The sequence below is a fragment of the Macaca mulatta genome, chromosome X, assembly GCF_049350105.2.
Source record: "Macaca mulatta isolate MMU2019108-1 chromosome X, T2T-MMU8v2.0, whole genome shotgun sequence".
In the NCBI taxonomy this organism is placed as follows: Eukaryota; Metazoa; Chordata; class Mammalia; order Primates; family Cercopithecidae; genus Macaca; species Macaca mulatta.
The window spans coordinates 109,515,350-109,532,756 of NC_133426.1; the positions used below are offsets into that span (position 1 = coordinate 109,515,350).

Here is a 17,407-nt window from a genome sequence, read left to right on the forward strand (position 1 = left end):
CATTGTTAGTTGCTCCTGCTACTCAGCTTTAAATTTCTGTGTCTTGTCTTGTGTGTCCAGTAGGTAACAATTTTTTCAATTCAGTAATTCTTATTCAGTGATTAATGTATGAGACACTGAAGAAACATCACAGAGAATAAGAGAAGAAGAATCCCTGGAGCTATCATTCTAGTTTGGGGAAACTGGCAATAAGCAATCAATGAGTGAGGCAATTTCATATGGGGATTTGTGTTTTGAAGAAAATTAACAGGTAGAGTAGAAAATGACTGAGACAGGGATTATCATAGATGAGGTTGTCAGTGAAGCTCTTTCTCAGAAAGTGACACTTGAGCTGAGTCCTGAACAACAGAAAGAAGCTAGGCATGGAGAGGCCATTTTGTCAATGTCCCTGTGCTGTGTATGGGCACCATTGATCTAGGAGCAGAGGACAAGTTGGAGTGGCTGAAGCCTGGCCCATAAATGCAGACAAGTAGGAGATGAGGTTGAAAGGGCAGACAAGAGCCACAAGGTTTGGATCTTTTAAGGAGTTTGGGTTTTATTCTGAGTGTGGAAGTCTAGAGTACGGGAGTGACGTGATGTGATCCTTGTTTTCAGAAAGTGACTCTGGCCACTGTTTGGAGAATGGACTGGAGAGGGACAAAATAAAGAGTGGGGATAACCATTAGAAGAATATTGCAGAAATTCAGGGAAGAGGCACAGGTGAATGATGCCAGGACTGCAGCTGTCTGCAGAGGAAGGGTTAGACCTGGACAGGTCGTGTTTGGAGGTAGGGCATGGGGGACCTGCAATAGCTGTGTGTGTGGGGTGTGTGGGGATAAGGCATAGTCAAGGAGGACCGCTCGGCTGTTTGTTTGGCCATGCAGAGAAATGGTGAGCTGTTTTCTGAGATCAGTTCCTCCAAGTGCTTCTGAGGCATTCTTAAGGTAATTAGTCAACCAACAGTGGTTGTAGTGAAAAAAAGTGATTTTAAAATGCATCAGTTGATGACTAATATTCATACCTGAGGGTAGACGGAAAGAGGAGAGTTAAGGATTGAAAACTACCTACTGGGTCCTATGCATATAACCTGAGTGGCAAAATAATCTGCACACCAAACCCTTGTGACACCCGATTTGCCTGTATAACAAACCTTCACATGTACTCCTGAAACTAAAATCAAAGTTAAAAAATGAACAAAAATTTAAAAAATAAGTAAAATCAAAAGCTATATAAGGCAAAAATAGGTAAATTTGACAGCAAAATTAAAAACTATTATTTAACAAAAGATACCACAAACAAAAGTAGAGGACTCCAACAGATTGGAGGAAAATATGTCATTTTATAATAAAGAATGAGTATCTGGATCATAAATAAATAAATAAGAAAAAGGAAAAACAAGACTCATTTGTAAGACTATTAAGCTTTATTTAATTTATTGAATTGGCTTGATTTAATCTTTCCACAATGTAAACATATATCAAAACATTACAGTGTACCCCATAGTATATACAATTATTTGTCAGTTAAAATTAAAATTTTAAAAATACCCGAGTTGATAAATAGGATTCAGTTGCACGACTATTAAACTTTCTTTCCCCAGTATCTCTGCCTTAGAATTTTCAAGTTAATGTGATCCCTGGCCATTTATATTTTTAAAAACCAGAACACAGGGACTTTTTTTTAAATTTAAATTTTAATTTTAAGTTCCATGGTACATGTAAAATATGTTTTGTCCTGTATTGTAAGTACTATATAATCCTGGTTTTACTGACAAGACTTTGAGTGATTTTATGGTGAAATAACAGTATTCAAAGTCACAAGGTTTTTACATGGCAGAACTAGGGTTTGTCTCTAGTCTGTATACAGAGCCCACACTCCTAACCAGTACACTTAGGAAGAAGAGACAGATATTTGTTGAACTATGTTAACCCATGGTGGTTGGTGTAACTTTGAGACCATAGCTCTTTTATCTGTGTTTCTGTAGTCATTCTACATTGTACCAGATGGTATTTATTTAAGAAAAAGTAATAATTTTAAAAATAAAAACATTAATAAACATCATAATTACTTTGTACTAGACAACTTGGCTGTTGATATAGATAATTCCTTGGACCCCCAAGATGAATGAGTTCTTTTCCCTTTTAGGAACTCAGAGTGGTTTTCCAGATGGGAATCACATTGCTCTCTGTCCCTGAGATCTTGCTGGAGACAGGGCTACTCAGTCCCTCTTTGCTGGGTGAGTATAGATGTGGTGTGGTGACTTACTCAAGGGCACCTAGAGTTAGTGGGATAAGTATGTCTCCTGTCTCATATCCAGCTGCATGTCCATTATACACAGCTGTATTAGTTTGTTTTCATGCTCCTGATAAAGACATACCCAAAACTGGAACCAAAAAAAGGTTTAATTGGACTTACAGTTCCACATGGCTGGAGAGGCCTCAGAATCGTGGTGGGAGGTGAAAGGTTCTTCTTACATGGAGGCAGCAAGAGAAAATGAGGAAGAAGCAAAAGCGGAAACTCCTGATAATCCCATCAGATCTCGTGAGTCTCTTTAACTATCACGAGAACAGCACGAGAAAGACTGGCCTCCATGGTTCAGTTACGTCTCCCTGGGTCCCTCCCACAACATGTGGGAATTCCGGGGGATACAATTCAAGTTGAGATTTTGATGGGGACACAGCCAAACCATATCATACCGCCCCTAGCCCCTCCAAATCTCATGTCCTCACATTTCAAAACCAGTCATGCCTTCCCAAGAGTCTCCCAGAGTCTTAACTCATTTCAGTATTAACCCAAAAGTCCACAGTCCAAAGTCTCATCTGAGACAAGGCAAGTCCCTTCCACCTATGAGCCTGTAAAATCAAAAGCAAGCTAGTTACTTCCTAGGTAGAATGGGGATAGAGGTATTGGATAAACGCAGCCATTCCAAATGGGAGAAATTGGCCAAAACAAAGGGGTTACAGGGCCCATGCAAGTCCAAAATCCAGCAGGGCAGTCAAATGTTAAGGCTCCAAATGATCTCCTTTGACTCCAGGTCTCGCATCCAGGTCACACTGATGCAACAGGTGGGTTCCCATGATCTTGGACAGCTCCACCCCTGTGGCTTTGCAGGGTACAGCCTCCCTCCTGGCTGCTTTCATGGGCTGGTGTTGAGTGTCAGTGACTTTTCTAAGCATATGATGCAAACTGTCAGTGGATCTACCATTCTGGGGTCTGGAAGACAGTGACTGTCTTCTCACAGCTCCACTAGGCAGTGCCCCAGTAGGGACTCTGTGTGGGGGCTCCAATCACAAATTTTTCTTCTTCACTGCCCTAGCAGAGGTTCTCCATGAGCGCCCCGCCCCTGTAGCAAACTTTTGCCTGGGCATCCAGGAGTTTCCATACATCTTCTGAAATCTAGATGGAGGTTCCCAAACTGCAATTCTTGACTTTTGTGCACCTGCAAGCTCAACACCACGTGGAAGCTGCCAAGGCTTGGGGCTTCCCCCGTCTGAAGCCACAGCCCGGGCTGTATGTTGGCTCCTTTCAGCCACAGCTGGGACACAGGGCACCAAGTCCCTAGGCTACACACAGCATAGGGACCCTAGGCCCAGCCCAGGAAACCACTTTTTTCTCCTGGGCCTCCAGGCCTATGATGGGAGGGGCTGCTGTGAAGGTCTCTGACATGGCCTAAAGGCATTTTCCCCATGGTCTTGGGGATTAACATTAGGCTCCTTGCTACATATGCAAATATCTGCAGCCAGCTTGAATTTCTCCCCAGAAAATGGGTTTTTCTTCTCTATCACATAGTCAGGCTGCAAATTTTCCAAACTTTCATGCTGTGCTTCCCTTATAAAACTGAATGCCTTTAATAGAACCCAAGTCACCTCTTGAATGCTTTGCTGCTTAGAAATTTCTTCTGCCAGATACCCTAAATCATCTTTCTCAAGTTCCAACTTCCACAAATCTCTAGGGCAGGGGCAAAATGCTGCCAGTCTCTTTGCTAAAACATAACAAGAGTCACCTTTACTCCAGTTCCCAACAAGTTCCTCATCTCTATCTGAGACCACCTCAGCCTGGATCTTATTGTCCATATTGCTATCAGCATTTTGGGCAAAGTCATTCAACAAGTCTCTAGGAGCTTCCAGACTTTCCCACATTTTCCTGTCTTCTTCTGAGCCCTCCAAACTGTTCTACCCTCTGCCTGTTACCCACTTCCAAAGTTGCTTCCACATTTTCGGGTATCTTTTCAGCAACACCCCACTCTACTGGTAACAATTTACTGTATTAGTTCATTTTTACACTGCCGATAAAGACATACTCAAAACTGGGAACAAAAAAGGGTTTAATTGGACTTACAGTTCCACATGGCTAGGGAGGCCTCAGAATTACGGCGGGAGGCGAAAGGCCCTTCTTACCTGGCGGCAGCAAGAGAAAATGAGGAAGAAGCAAAAGCGGAAACCCCTGATAAACCCATCAGATCTTGTGAGACTCATTAACTAGCACAAGAATAGCATGGGAAAGACTGGCCCCCATGATTCAGTTACCTCCCCCTGGGTCCCTCCCACAACATGTGGGAATTCCGGGAGATACAATTCAAGTTGAGATTTAGATGGGGACACAGCCAAACCATATCAACAGCATTAGCCGTGTTCATATCTGTAGTGCTTCACTTTTCAGGGGCTCAGTGGATATGTGCTTCTTTGAGGTTAACCTGCAGATAATATATGGGAACACTAAGTATCTTCAAATAAGAAAAAATAGGGTGTTGAATTTTTTATGTAGCCTAAACTGTAATGGGAAATTAGAAGAAAAATTCCTAGAATCATACATCATGTTCTCTTTTGTAACTTTCTTCCTTCAGTCAACATACTGTATGTGAGATTTACATTTATTGTTGTCTATAGTAGTAGATCATTCATCATCATTGGTGGATATTGTTACATCTAGTGGATATTTCACAGTAAGCATATCTGCTATGTGGATTTTTTCTAGTTTTTGACATTATGAATAACAGTGTTATGAATGTCTTGTACATATCTTTGGATAAACATTCATTTTTCTTTCTTTTGGGTGTGTACCTTCCCCAGACCTAAGAATGAAATTTCTGAGTTGTAGGATGTGTGTATGATCAGCTCAGTCAATACTGCCAGCACTTTTTCAAAGTAGTTGTTGAATTTGTATTTTCACCGGTGCTGTGAAAATTATACAGCTTCCATATCCTCACCAACACTTGGTGTTTTCCATCTTTTTAATTTTCTTTTTCTGGTGTAAGTGTGGTGGTATCTCATTATGGGTTTTAATTATACTTTAATTTCTCATTAACTCTCTGGAGTTTTAAATCTCTTTTCTCTCTTTGTTTTTGCTTTTCAATTTACATGTTCAGTATCCCTAATCTGCAAATCCAAAAGGCTCCAGTATCTGAAATTTTTTGATCATTGACATGATGCTCAAAGGAAATGCTCATTGGAGCATTTCAGATTTTGGATTTTCAGATTAATGATATTCAACCTGTATTTGCTTATTACACTAGATCTTTGGTTTGTGCAGTATACATTCTCAATTTTGCTGATTGTATCCCCATTGTGCTGTTACTTACGTTGCTCTGGCCCCTCCTATTTCCTGTAAATTAGTAGAGTTAGAGGCTTCATCCAGTTCAGGACTTTTTTGGCAAGAGTACCTCGGATGTGTTACATATCCTATATCCTTACGCCAAGTCTTAGTTCAGGCTGCTTTACCAAATTACCACAGACTAGGTGGCTTAAATAACAAGCATTTACTTCTCATGAGTCTGGAAGCTACAAGTCTAATCAGGATGCCAGTATGGTTGGGTTCCTGGTGAGAATCCTCTTCCTGGTTATGTCCTCACATGGCCTTTCCTTGGTGTGTGCATGCAGAGAGCAAGCAAGCTCTCTGTGTCTCTTCTTATAAGGACACTAATCTCATAATGAGGGCTCCACTTTGATGACCTAATTATTTCCCAAAAGTCCTATTTTTAAATACTGTCACATTGGAGATTACGGTTTCCACATATGAGTTTTGGGAGGACACAAGCGTTCAATTCATAGGCATACAAAGAACCTCATTGTGTCTGATTGTCACTCCTACCTTGACATTAAGATTGAGCGCTGGGCTCAGGTGTTGTTAGACTGATCCATCCATTGTGAAATGTCCCATCTGCTTTTTACCTCATGATTTTTTACAATCTCTGATCTTTACCAAGATCTGCATTTCTTTAAAAATTCTACAGTGATGGTGTTTAGATAGTACAATTTCTTCTGCATTTATTAGCTGGACATTTTCTATAAGAGAAACTCCCCCGCTTCAACCCCCGCCAACTATTAGGCTTAACTGAGGTATGGCACACACAGGAAAGGAAGGACAAATATTTAATCATTTTGCAGTATTTCCAGTTTTAAGAATAAGTATTGTTTCTGTAGGATCCTCCACAGATGAGCAGTGAGTTGGTTTTGTTTGAGTTTTTTCTTTTAGAGTGTCATCACGACTCAGAGATGTTTCTGTATGTAATGTGTTTTAACTCACTGTAGGCACTAATGTTTTTGATGCTTAAATTGTTCTTATTTGGTCTGTGGAAGTCCTATCAGGTTGGCTTCTGAGTCTTTTTGACATGTTCGCTGGTATGATCATTCAGTCCAGACTCATCTGGTACAGCTTGACCACAGACTTGGATTCGGCCATTTTTCCTTGTAGGTAATATTTTTAGAGGACTCAATCTGGGTACTAGAGTTGCTCATTGCTACTGGGTTGGCCATTGCTTCTTAACTTTTTCAGTGCATCAGACCAGTAAATAGGTATTATATTTTTAAGAGAATATACATGATCAGCTTCCATCCTGGGCTGCTACTCTGTTCCCTTATAAGTAATTATTTTTATCAGTTTTTGTTTTAACCTACTAGTTTAAAGAATATAATAGAATGTTATATGGCTGTTAGTTTTCTCCTCTCCTCAGAGGTAAAAGGTGGCATATCCAACCTCAGTCAAGTTTCTAGAAGCTCAGAGGTGTGGAGCATTTGAGATATCCCTTCTAAGGTGAAGGATAAATACTTGCACCTGGCCTTTCCTACAACCAAAAAAGAGGTACACCATCTGGTGGGCTTCTTTGGATTTTGGAGGCAACATACTCTTCATATGGGTGTGTAACTCTGACCTATTTACTGAGTAACACAAAAAGCTGCTAGTGTTGAGTAGGGCCTAGAACAAGAGAGGGCTCTGCAACAGGTCCAGGCTGCTATGCAAGCTGCTATGCCACTTGGGCCATATGATCAAGCAGATCCAATGGTGCTTGAGTTGTCAGTGACAGATAGGGATGCCCTTGGGAACCTTTGGCAGGCATTCATAGGTGAATGGCAACACAGGCCCTGCCATCTTTCCTAGATAACTACAGTTCTTTTGAGAAACAACTCTTGGCCTGCTAATGGGCCTTAGTAGAGACTGGAAACAACCAAGTTTTCACGTGACCTGAGCTGCCTACCATGACCTGTGTGTTATCCAACCCACATAGCCATAAAGTTGAGTATGTACAGCAGCACTCACTCCATCAACAAAGGTAAGTAGTATACATGAAATCGAGCTCAAGCAGGCACAGAAGGCATAAGTAAGTTACGTGAGGAAGCAGCTCAAATGCCCATGGCCCTCATTTTTGCTACACTCCTTTCTTTCTCCCAGCCTGCACCTATAATCTAAGTTCCCTATGATCAGTTGACAGAGAAAGAGAAGTTTGGTTTACAGATGATTCTGCATAATATGCAGGCACTACTCAGAAGTGGACAACTAACACTACATCCCCTTTCTGGGATGTCCCTGAAGGACAATGGTGAATGGAAATTCTCCCAGTGGGCAGAACTTTGAGCAGTGTACAGTGTACCTGGTTGATCACTTCGCTTGAACAAATGGCTGGACCTGCCATTTCTATATATACTGATTCATGGACTGTGGACAATAGTTTGGCTGCATGATCAGTAACTTGGAAAGGACATGATTGGAAAATTGGTGACAAAGAAATTTAGGGAAGAAGTACTTGGATAGACCAACACACATTGGGAATCAAGCTTTCAATACATAAACTTTACTGGACACATTCTTACTGCAGCATTCTGCCCCCGGCTCATAAAATTCATGTCCTTCTCACATGCAAAATATTCTGACTCCATCCCAGTAGCCCCAATGTCTTTACCAAATCAAATGTGGATGAGACTCAAGGCATGATATATTCTGAGGCAAATTCCCTCAAACTGTGAGGCTATAAAATCAAAACAAGTTATCTACTTCCAAAATGCAACAGTGAGACAGGCATAGGATAGATATTCTAATTCCAAAAGGGAAAAATAGGCAAGAAAAGAGGAGTAATGGGTCCCAAGTAAGTGCAAAACTGAACAGGGCAAACAACGTTAAATCTCAAAGCTGGAGAATAATCTTTCTTGACTCCATGTCCCACCTTCTGAGCACACTGGGGTATGGATTAAGCTCCAAGGCCTCAGAAAGCCCCACCCCTATGGCTTTGCTGGGTTGCACCCTTGCAGCAGCTCTCATGGGTTGGAGTCTCCTGCCTGCAGCTCTTCCAGGCTGGGGCTGCACACTGATGGATTTAGAGGTTCATGGTCTCATTGGCAACCCTATGCCTGTGGCTCAACTAGGCATTACCCTAGTGAGAACTCTATAGTGCCTCTGCCCCTGCAGCAGGTTTCTGCCTGGGTCACAGGGATGTCGGATACATACTTTAAAATCTAGGTGAAGGAAGCGGTGCCCCCATAGCTCTTGCATTCTGCTCACTTGCAGAATTAGCACCATGTGGGAACCAGCAATGCTTACAATTTGCACCCTTCACAGGAGCAGCCCGAGCATACCTAGGTCCACTTGAGATACAGCTGGGGCTGCCAGGCAGCACTGTACTAGAATTCAGGGATCAGAGTCCCAAGATGGTTCTGAGCAGTGAGCCCATGAGGGACACCCCAGGCCTGTCCCTTGAAATCATTCTGCCCTCCTAGATCTCTGGACTTGTAGGAAAGGGGCAACTTTGAATATATCTGAAATGTCTTCAGAGTCTTTCTCCAATGCATTGTCCTGATGAACAGCACCTGGCTTCCTTCTAGCCATGCTAATCCCATTATCAGAGAGTTGCTTGGCTGTACTCTTGCATGCTTTTTTATTCTTTATATGACATGAATGTGAATTTTCCAAATGTTTATGTTCTGATTCCCCCCCCTTTTTTTTTTTTTGAGGTGAAGTTTCGTTCTTGTTGCCCAGGCTGGAGCACAATGGCGCAATCTCGCCTCACTGCAACCTCCGCCTCCTGTGTTCAAGCAGTTCTCCTGCCTCAGCCTCCCAGGTAGCTGGGATTACAGGCACCTGCCACCTGCCACCATACCTGGCTAATTTTTATATATTTAGTAGAGATGGGGTTTCACCGTGTTGACCAGGCTGGTCTTGAACTTCTGACCTCAGGTGATCCCCTGCTTCAGCCTCCCAAAGTGCTGGGATTACAGGCATGAGCCACCATGCCTGGCCCTCTGATTCCTTTTTAATTATAAATTATAAATTCTGTCTTTAAATCATTTCTCTTTTCTTACATCTTACTGTATGCAGTTACAGATGCCACACAGTTCCTCCAATACTTTGCTTAGAAATTTCTTCTGCCAGATACTTTAGTTCATCACTCTTAAATTCTGCCTTCCATAAAGCCCTTGGGCATCAAAACAATACAGTCAAGTTCTTTGCCAATTTATAACAAGAATTGCCTCTATGCCAATTTCTAATAATATATTCCTAATTTTCATCCAAGACCTGGTGAGAATGGTCTTTACTGTCCATATTTCTACCAATGTTCTAATCATAGTCACTTAGGTAATCTCTAAGAAGATTCAGACTTTTCTTACAGTCATACTCTTCTTCTGAGGCCTCACCAGAATTGCCCTTAATACTCTGTTCATGGCAATGTAGGCTTTTGCTAGCTGGCTCCTCCGAATTCTTCTAGCTGCTATTACCCAGTTCCAAAGCCACTTTCACATTTTCAGTTATTTGTTGTTTCAAAACCCCACTTCTTTGGTACACATTTTCCTAATCCATTTTTGTGCTGCTAGAACAATGTCACAGACTGTGTAATTTGTAATTTATTGGCTCACAGTTCTGGAGGTTGGGAAGTCCAAGATCGAGGGGCTGGCATCTGGTGAGGGCTTTTTATTGTATCATCCCGTGGCAGAAGGGCAAAGAGAAGAGGAGAGACAGCAAGAGGGGGAACAAACTTGTCCTTTTATGAAGAACCTACTCCCACAGTAATGGTATTAATCTGTTTCTGGGGGCAGAATCACCATGACCCTAGACATCTTAAAGGTCCCACCTTCCAACACCTTTATATTGGGAATCAGGTTTCCAACAAATGAACTTTGGAAGACACATTCAAACTATACCACTGTGGATACCAACTAGAAGCAAGTCACTAACTCCAGCTCACACACAATGAGGCAGATTATACAAAGAAGTAAATAACAAGAAACAAGAATCACTGGGTGCATACTTAGATTATACTTACCACAACATCACTAGGCCATTTCTCCTTACTGATTACTGGGAATGCTTCATATGTCATGATAATTAGACTCATATAATTTAATATTATAACCTAATTTAATATTACAATTTTATAATGCAATTTTAATATAATATATTTGATATATTAATATTATATTTAGATAAATATTTAATAATTTGATATTATATATCATATAATTTCGTATTATAGTTTTAAAGTAATATAGTTCATTATATAAATAAATTAAGCAGTACCCAGTGCATGTGAGCACTGAGAGAAATTAGAGCATTCAAATTCCTGGTGACTTCAGGACACAATGCCTTAATGAAATTCCAGTTTCTATTACTGAGCAGGCATTACAAAGCAATTTGTCTGATTTACATAACTGTTCCTAAATTTCCATAATTTAATCTAAATTATACATTAAATAATAGGCTACTTGAATAAATGTTAAGATGAAAAGAGATGCAAATTAGAGCATTTCTTGCTCATACTAGTTTTGTCAACATTAATTTTCTACCCTCCAGATCATCTGTTCCAGAGGAAACATGTGTCGTTCTGACTGAGCCCCTGCCTGTCTGTCACCTTAAGAACCAGTCAATTCATATGGTCCACATATCAAGGTCTCCTGTGCCCAGAGAGAGAGAGGATTTCATTTCAACCATCACCATCACCACCATCATCATCATCACCAGGAGGGGTTGTTGAGTGAGCATCTGGGGAGAGGAGAGTAAAATGATCAGTTCCAAAGCCCTGGTGGCCAGTCATCTACATAAGAAGTCACTGGGCATAGGCAGTGTTTCTCTCACCTTCTTTCATTCTTGTCCCTGTTTTGGAGGACTTTTAGACATGTTCTTCCTCACACATCCTTTCTGCCAAGAATGTAAAATATTAATACGACACGTAAAGTGGTAACTGTTTTTGTACTGTGGTACTTTGCAGGACCACAAACCATTGTAATGTCTACCATCCTCCTTAGCATCGAGAGCCAATTTTCAGCCCCTTGGGCATGATGTCGCCTCTGTTGACAATGCATGAAATACTGTAATGACAGCAAAGGCTGGACCACATTCCTGCACATTACTTGATGTGTGATGCTGAAATCCTTTCTTACCCTCTGTCAGCTTGCCCTTAGTCATCTGTAAAAGGAGACTCACTATATCTTCCTTACATGACTAGTCTATGGTATAAATAAGAAAACCTGTACAGCATAGATGTCACCTAGTAGGACATCAACAAATGTTCATACTGACCCACTTTTCACCTCCCTCCTAGAGAAGCGATAACTTACCTAAGCCAAACAGCACAATTGCCATAGAGTCTACCTGGAAATATACCAAGCAATAAGAAGTTAAACCTACTCACACTTGCATTATGAATAAAGCTTTGGGAACTATTCCTGTGTTGCAGGAGGACTTTGCTGAGGGATCAGGGAAAAGGGAAAGAAATAATTAAAACATTTCCTTTAATCCCCTGTCATTTTCTGCCCCCTTGTTTGATCTTCTAGATTGATATTGGAAAAGCAGTTTCTATTGAGCCCCCAAATGAAGAGTGAGTGCAGATGAAGAGGAGGCAGGACTCACAAGCCCTTGACCTTCATTCCAGACCCATTAGCATCTACAGGACCCTGCACCGGGATTTCATCTGCACTGTCAGCTTCTTCAAAGAGAGAGAGGTTGTTGAGTGAGTACCCACAAGGGCATAGTACTAAAAACATGTAAAATTACAAGTGTTTAAGTCCTAGAAGGTTATGATCTATAAAGAAGATACCTGGGTGTCCTCTGGGGAGGATAAGAGTTAGAATGCCATTCCTATTCCTTACTAGATGAATCTGCAAAATTGATTTTACATCAGCAAGTTTAATATAGTCAACTTCAGAATGGGAATAATGATGATTTCTCCACAGAGTTATGAGGGAATCATGCAAAATATACAACTACATGCTTTTAGCTGTAAATATATAAATGACATCATGGAGTAAGTGCTCTTTTGAAAATTTTTATTCTCTGAAAATAGTATTACTTAGCTATATCTAATAAGGTGATTTGAGATTCCTTTAAATATGACTAGCCATGCTATCTTGGCCATCTTACATATATGCTGTCCAGACCTAAGAGTACAGTGGGTGACAGGTGCCTTGCTTTCTTCTCTCAGAGAGGTTGCCAAATGTCTCTGCAAAGAGGTTGTACCAATTTTTCCTCCCTAGGCCATGTATGGAGTTTTCATGGCCCCACATTTTCCATTTAATGAGGATACAGCATAAACACCAACTCACTGACTGAGTTTTCTTTTCAAACACCATAATTATTCCAGAACATATTTGAGACATAAAGTGGGATCATTATCTTTGCATTTGGTAATTTAAATGTGAAATATGCCATTTATAGGAAAATAAAATATGGAAAATGAAAAATAACATTCCAACAAAAGTATATCACATTAGCAAATATTAATAATATAGTGAAACCCATTATTTGTACAGATCTTGAAAAATGAGTGTTCATATCTTGTATTTCATTGTGACAAATTAGTAAAGAGATTTTAAGGTGAATTAGACGAATGTTTAATATTCGTGGCTTTTTGAGGAAGCAGTCCCGCTTGTGGGAATTTATACTCTAGTTAACAGCCTGAGAGGTCCCTGCCATCATCAATCATGTGTCCCTCCTGCTCAGTGCTGAGCTGACAATTTGCCTAATTGGCTTGGTGCCTTAAGGACTCCCTGACCCTGTTCCATCTATCCTTTTATCCAAAGAGAAAAATAGGTGTCATGGCTGGATGCCCAATTTCAATGGACCATATACTGATGAAACCCAAGGGTTGATATGGAGCAGTGCTCAGATCCTTACTCCTGGAGGGACAAGTAGATCTCTGGCCTCATCCCTATTTGAGATAAATCTCTGTTCCTCTCCTTTCTCTATGTCCTCAGAGGACCTCCTTTTCCTACCAGATAACAAGCAGTCCAATATTTCTCTGAAGTTTAAGTTTCCTAAAGAATGGAAGACACTGGATTCAGACATCTTTGGCTCCCAACCCTGCCATAAACCTCTCCTAAGGCAAGGGGAAGGAACACCAAGCCTGGTTCCTTGCTGGAAATGCAAGGAGGGTAAACACAGGGAGGACAGACATTAACTTCCTCAACAGTGTGTGTCCAGATACATTTGCTAAAGATCTACCACCAGCACTTAAGGTGCCCAGGCTGCCAGCTACTATCCCAGGCTCTGTCAGTTTCTGTGGTGATCAAATCCTTTGCCATTCTACTTTGCCCTTGCTCATCTGTAAAAGGGGACTCACAATGCCTTTCTTAGACAAGTTTTCTGTGGGGTAAATGATAAATCCCCTACAGAGTAGATGGCACCTAGTAGAACTTCAACGAATGGTCATCCAGGCCCAACTTTTTCCTCCCTCCCAGAGAAGTGATGACTGTTATCTAAACCAAGCAGCATAACTGCCACAGAGACCACCTGGAAGGAGAGCAGGAAGATGGAGCATGTGCTCACACTTACATTATACATGAAGCTTTGGGGCCATTTCTGTGTTGCAGGATGGTTTGCTGAGGTATTGGGGTAAGGTGAGAAGATCGTCAAACGAGTCCCCTGTCATTTTCTGCCCCCTCATTTGATCTGCTACATTGATTTGGAAAAGCAGTTTCTATTGAGTCTCAGATGAAGAGAGAGTGCAGATGAAGAGGAGGAAGGAATCATAAGCCTTTGACCCTCATACCAGACCCATTACCACCTATAGGACCTTGCACTGGGATTTCATCTGCATGATCAGCTCTTTCAAAGAGAGAGAGGTTGTTGAGTGAGTACCCACAAGAGCATAACCCTGGCAACACAAGAAACTACAAGTGTTTAAGTCCTAGACAGTCATCATCTCTGAAAGGAGACAATGTGTTATCCTTTGAGGAGAGTAAGAGTTACATCCCCACTCCTGATCATTACTAGATGCCTCTGCAAAATTGATTTTCTATCAGTGAGTCTTAGTTGGTCATCTGTAAACTAGAAATAATGATGCCTTCCTCAAAGACTTGTGAGAGAATTATGCAAAATATGTAATTGTACATTTTTGGCTATAAATGTTTGTGCTATCGTAGAGTAAGTGCCCCTTTGCACCTTTTTCCCCTCTGAAAATAGTGTTTCTGAGATTTCTCTAATAACGTGACTTTGGGACTGTTTAGATATTATGAATCCTGACCATTTTTGTACCATTGCCCAGGCTGCTTGATTCTATCCCTAGCTCCATGAGTTTGTGTGGTGAGCAAACTCTTTGCCATCCAGCTCTGTGCTTAGGAGGAAGTGCGTTGTAGTCATATACATCCATGAAGAGAGCATAATCGTACCTCACTAGTAGGGTTGTCATGAGAATTAAATTCAGTCACTAAAGTCAAGAACATGGAGCTGGACCCTATAAACAATGTGCTCCATCAATATTAGTTGCCTTTTCTCTCTGGATCAGAAAACTAATGTGGCTCCTAACCTGACCCCTCAGGTAGGCCTCCTTCACTTGCATGTACATGAGAATTAGCTTGGAGAACCTTTTCTAAACCTTTAGCAGAAACTCACTTGTTGGAAATAGGACTTCTATATCAAAGTCCATTCAAGTGATTAAGCCATAGTAATATGGGCCTCAGAAAGTAGATATTCCATTTGACACCTGAAGTGTTATGTGAAAGCTCATTTCCCCTTCATTCCGTCTGTGCCAGGTATGACCAGCTTTTGCCTTTACTGCCACTCTGATCGCTCATTTCCTTAGTCCTGCCCATTGAAAGAGCTCTCTCAGATAATTGTTAACTCAGAGATTCACAGCTCTTGTTCCTCTGTGGTGTCTCCTGTTTCAAGAGCCCAACATGAAAATATGGCATGCTTCTATGATGTTAACCTGCTGATAAAATGAGAGGATACAAAATAGCTTATTATCTGAAAATAGAATGCTGATTTTTATCCCTGACCCCAAATGTCATGAATGAGATGACGAAATGGCAAGTGACTGATGATGCTCTATTCTTCACAAGATGCCATCAGCTGGAGATGGAAGCCCCAGGAACCACTGTGGGTTCCTGGGGCTGTCTCTACTTCCTTCACTCCCTGAATTATTTTCTGTGGACTAAGATTTGTACTCTGTTTGTGGCTCTGATGGTGTTGGTGTGTGCTTTCTGGGAAGCACGAATGGGGAGGAATGCTAGGAAGGTGTCAGCTGTTAGAGAAGCCCTGAGAGGAGGGGATCCTGATTTAAGAGAGGATTGAAAACCATGGCCCTAAGTCAGGTTAGTCCGGCATGCACATGATGTCTAATAATAAGGGGGGTGGCACACTTACCCTCCTAAGAGGCACCTGAATTTCCTGTGAGGGGATGTCCCTGCCATGTTTGTGTGCCTTGGAAACTGACTTCTGACACTGTAAGGACAGCATTAGTGTTGTCCTCAGAAGGCTAGGCGGTGGGGTGAGGGTGGGGGAAGATTGAATCCTCAGAGCAACTTTAAAGACCCTACTGACAGAGACAGAACAGCCTGCTTCAGCTGAGAGGAGGGCAGGAGAGATAACTAGGTGGGCAACAGGTGTCTCTTAAAGCAGGAACCATACAGTGGTACATGAGGATCATCAACTCTGGCTAAGTGAGATGCTGGCCTGAGATGTTAGAGCACTTTTACATGCTTTCATGAGCTGGAGGTAGAGCACAGGCCTGCTGATTCTCAACTCTGTGCTCTCATGAATTACTGCAAGCTGCCTTTTCAAAGGAAAGGCAGACTTTGTTCTCACCATCTTGGAGACACAATTTCCTCATCTCAAAAATGGGAATTGGCACCACTCCTTTTATAGGGCGGTCCTGAAGACAGACTGCTATCCTGTGTGTGCAGAAAACAAACTGCAAATATAACCCTATTCACGTTAATGAGACAGACCCTGGGGTCATTGGAAAATGGAAGGCTCAGCCAATGGTGCCATTTGCTCAGAGCACAGAGTGCTTGCACACAGGGCTAGAAAATGTAGGCTGGGTCCATGGTAGGAGGTGTCTCTGGCAGGGAGAGAAGTTGGGTTGGTTTTGAGGATGTTTTGAAGATATGATTATCTTTACCCACTTTCTTAATAGTGCCAGCATTACCTGGTAGTGCTCTTCCTTCCAGAGACTGTATTTGTCTCTGAGCCACTGTTGCTATGCAACAGCCTCCTCTGAGCTCAGAGCATGATTCAGCAATACTGGTCTGAGCTGCTACATCCAGAGTCCTGGAGATGAGATGACAGAGAGGAAGTGGGAGAAGGTCTGGGAAGTCTGTACAGGAGTGGAGTCTTGGGATCTTGAATGGCCTGCTGTCTGGGAGGGTCCATCTCTGGAGTGAAGACATGTCAGCCAACACTGATGAGAGACAGAGCGAGTAAAGGAGATAGATCAATGAACAAAATATATGGAGTGGACATAAAATGAAGCTTATGCTTAGCCTTTTAATATACATAGGAATTTTCCAAAAAGAATTGGCAACATATTCTCCAAACTGTTTCACGAATGACTCTAAAGAATAACATCTGTTTGGTCATCTAAAAAATTAGGAGCTTTAATTTTTAAGAAAGGAAAACCAAAATGATGATAGATCCCCTTTGCCCATAATTGCAGCTCTAGAATTCTCAGATGGTGACTCAGCAAGAGTGGTAGGAGGGAGTAGGGACCTAGGCTTGATGGTTATCAGCCAGAGCTTCTGGAGTTTTCCACACATTATCAGTAATCTTGTGTATTCATCACTATCTGGGATCTCTAAGCCCCAAGATAGGAAGCCCAGTCCCTCTCTGAGATGGAGAGAAAGCCGTACCTGGGAGTGTGTGTTTGGCGTGATAGAGTTTGAGCCCTAAATACACACACATATACAATGTTGTGTTTCAGCCATAGACACACACACACATACAAGTACACCCA

General features: G+C 41.7%; 1 protein-coding gene across 24 annotated transcripts in view; it reads left to right on the forward strand.

Moving 5' to 3' along the window:
* The window catches only part of RAB40AL (RAB40A, member RAS oncogene family-like), a 218,273-nt gene that overhangs the window by 35,169 nt on the left and 165,697 nt on the right, over nucleotides 1-17,407 (forward strand). For 9 of the 24 annotated variants that reach the window (XR_013412528.1, XM_077987501.1, XM_077987490.1 and 6 more), the window contains exons 2-3: nucleotides 2,125-2,215; nucleotides 12,012-12,187. The gene's annotated coding sequence lies outside the window, so the exon portion shown is untranslated. Of the gene's footprint in view, nucleotides 1-2,124; nucleotides 2,216-11,031; nucleotides 11,213-12,011; nucleotides 12,188-17,407 lie in introns of those variants that run through there. The other 15 variants (XM_077987504.1, XM_077987503.1, XM_077987502.1 and 12 more) reach the window with 4 other exon arrangements.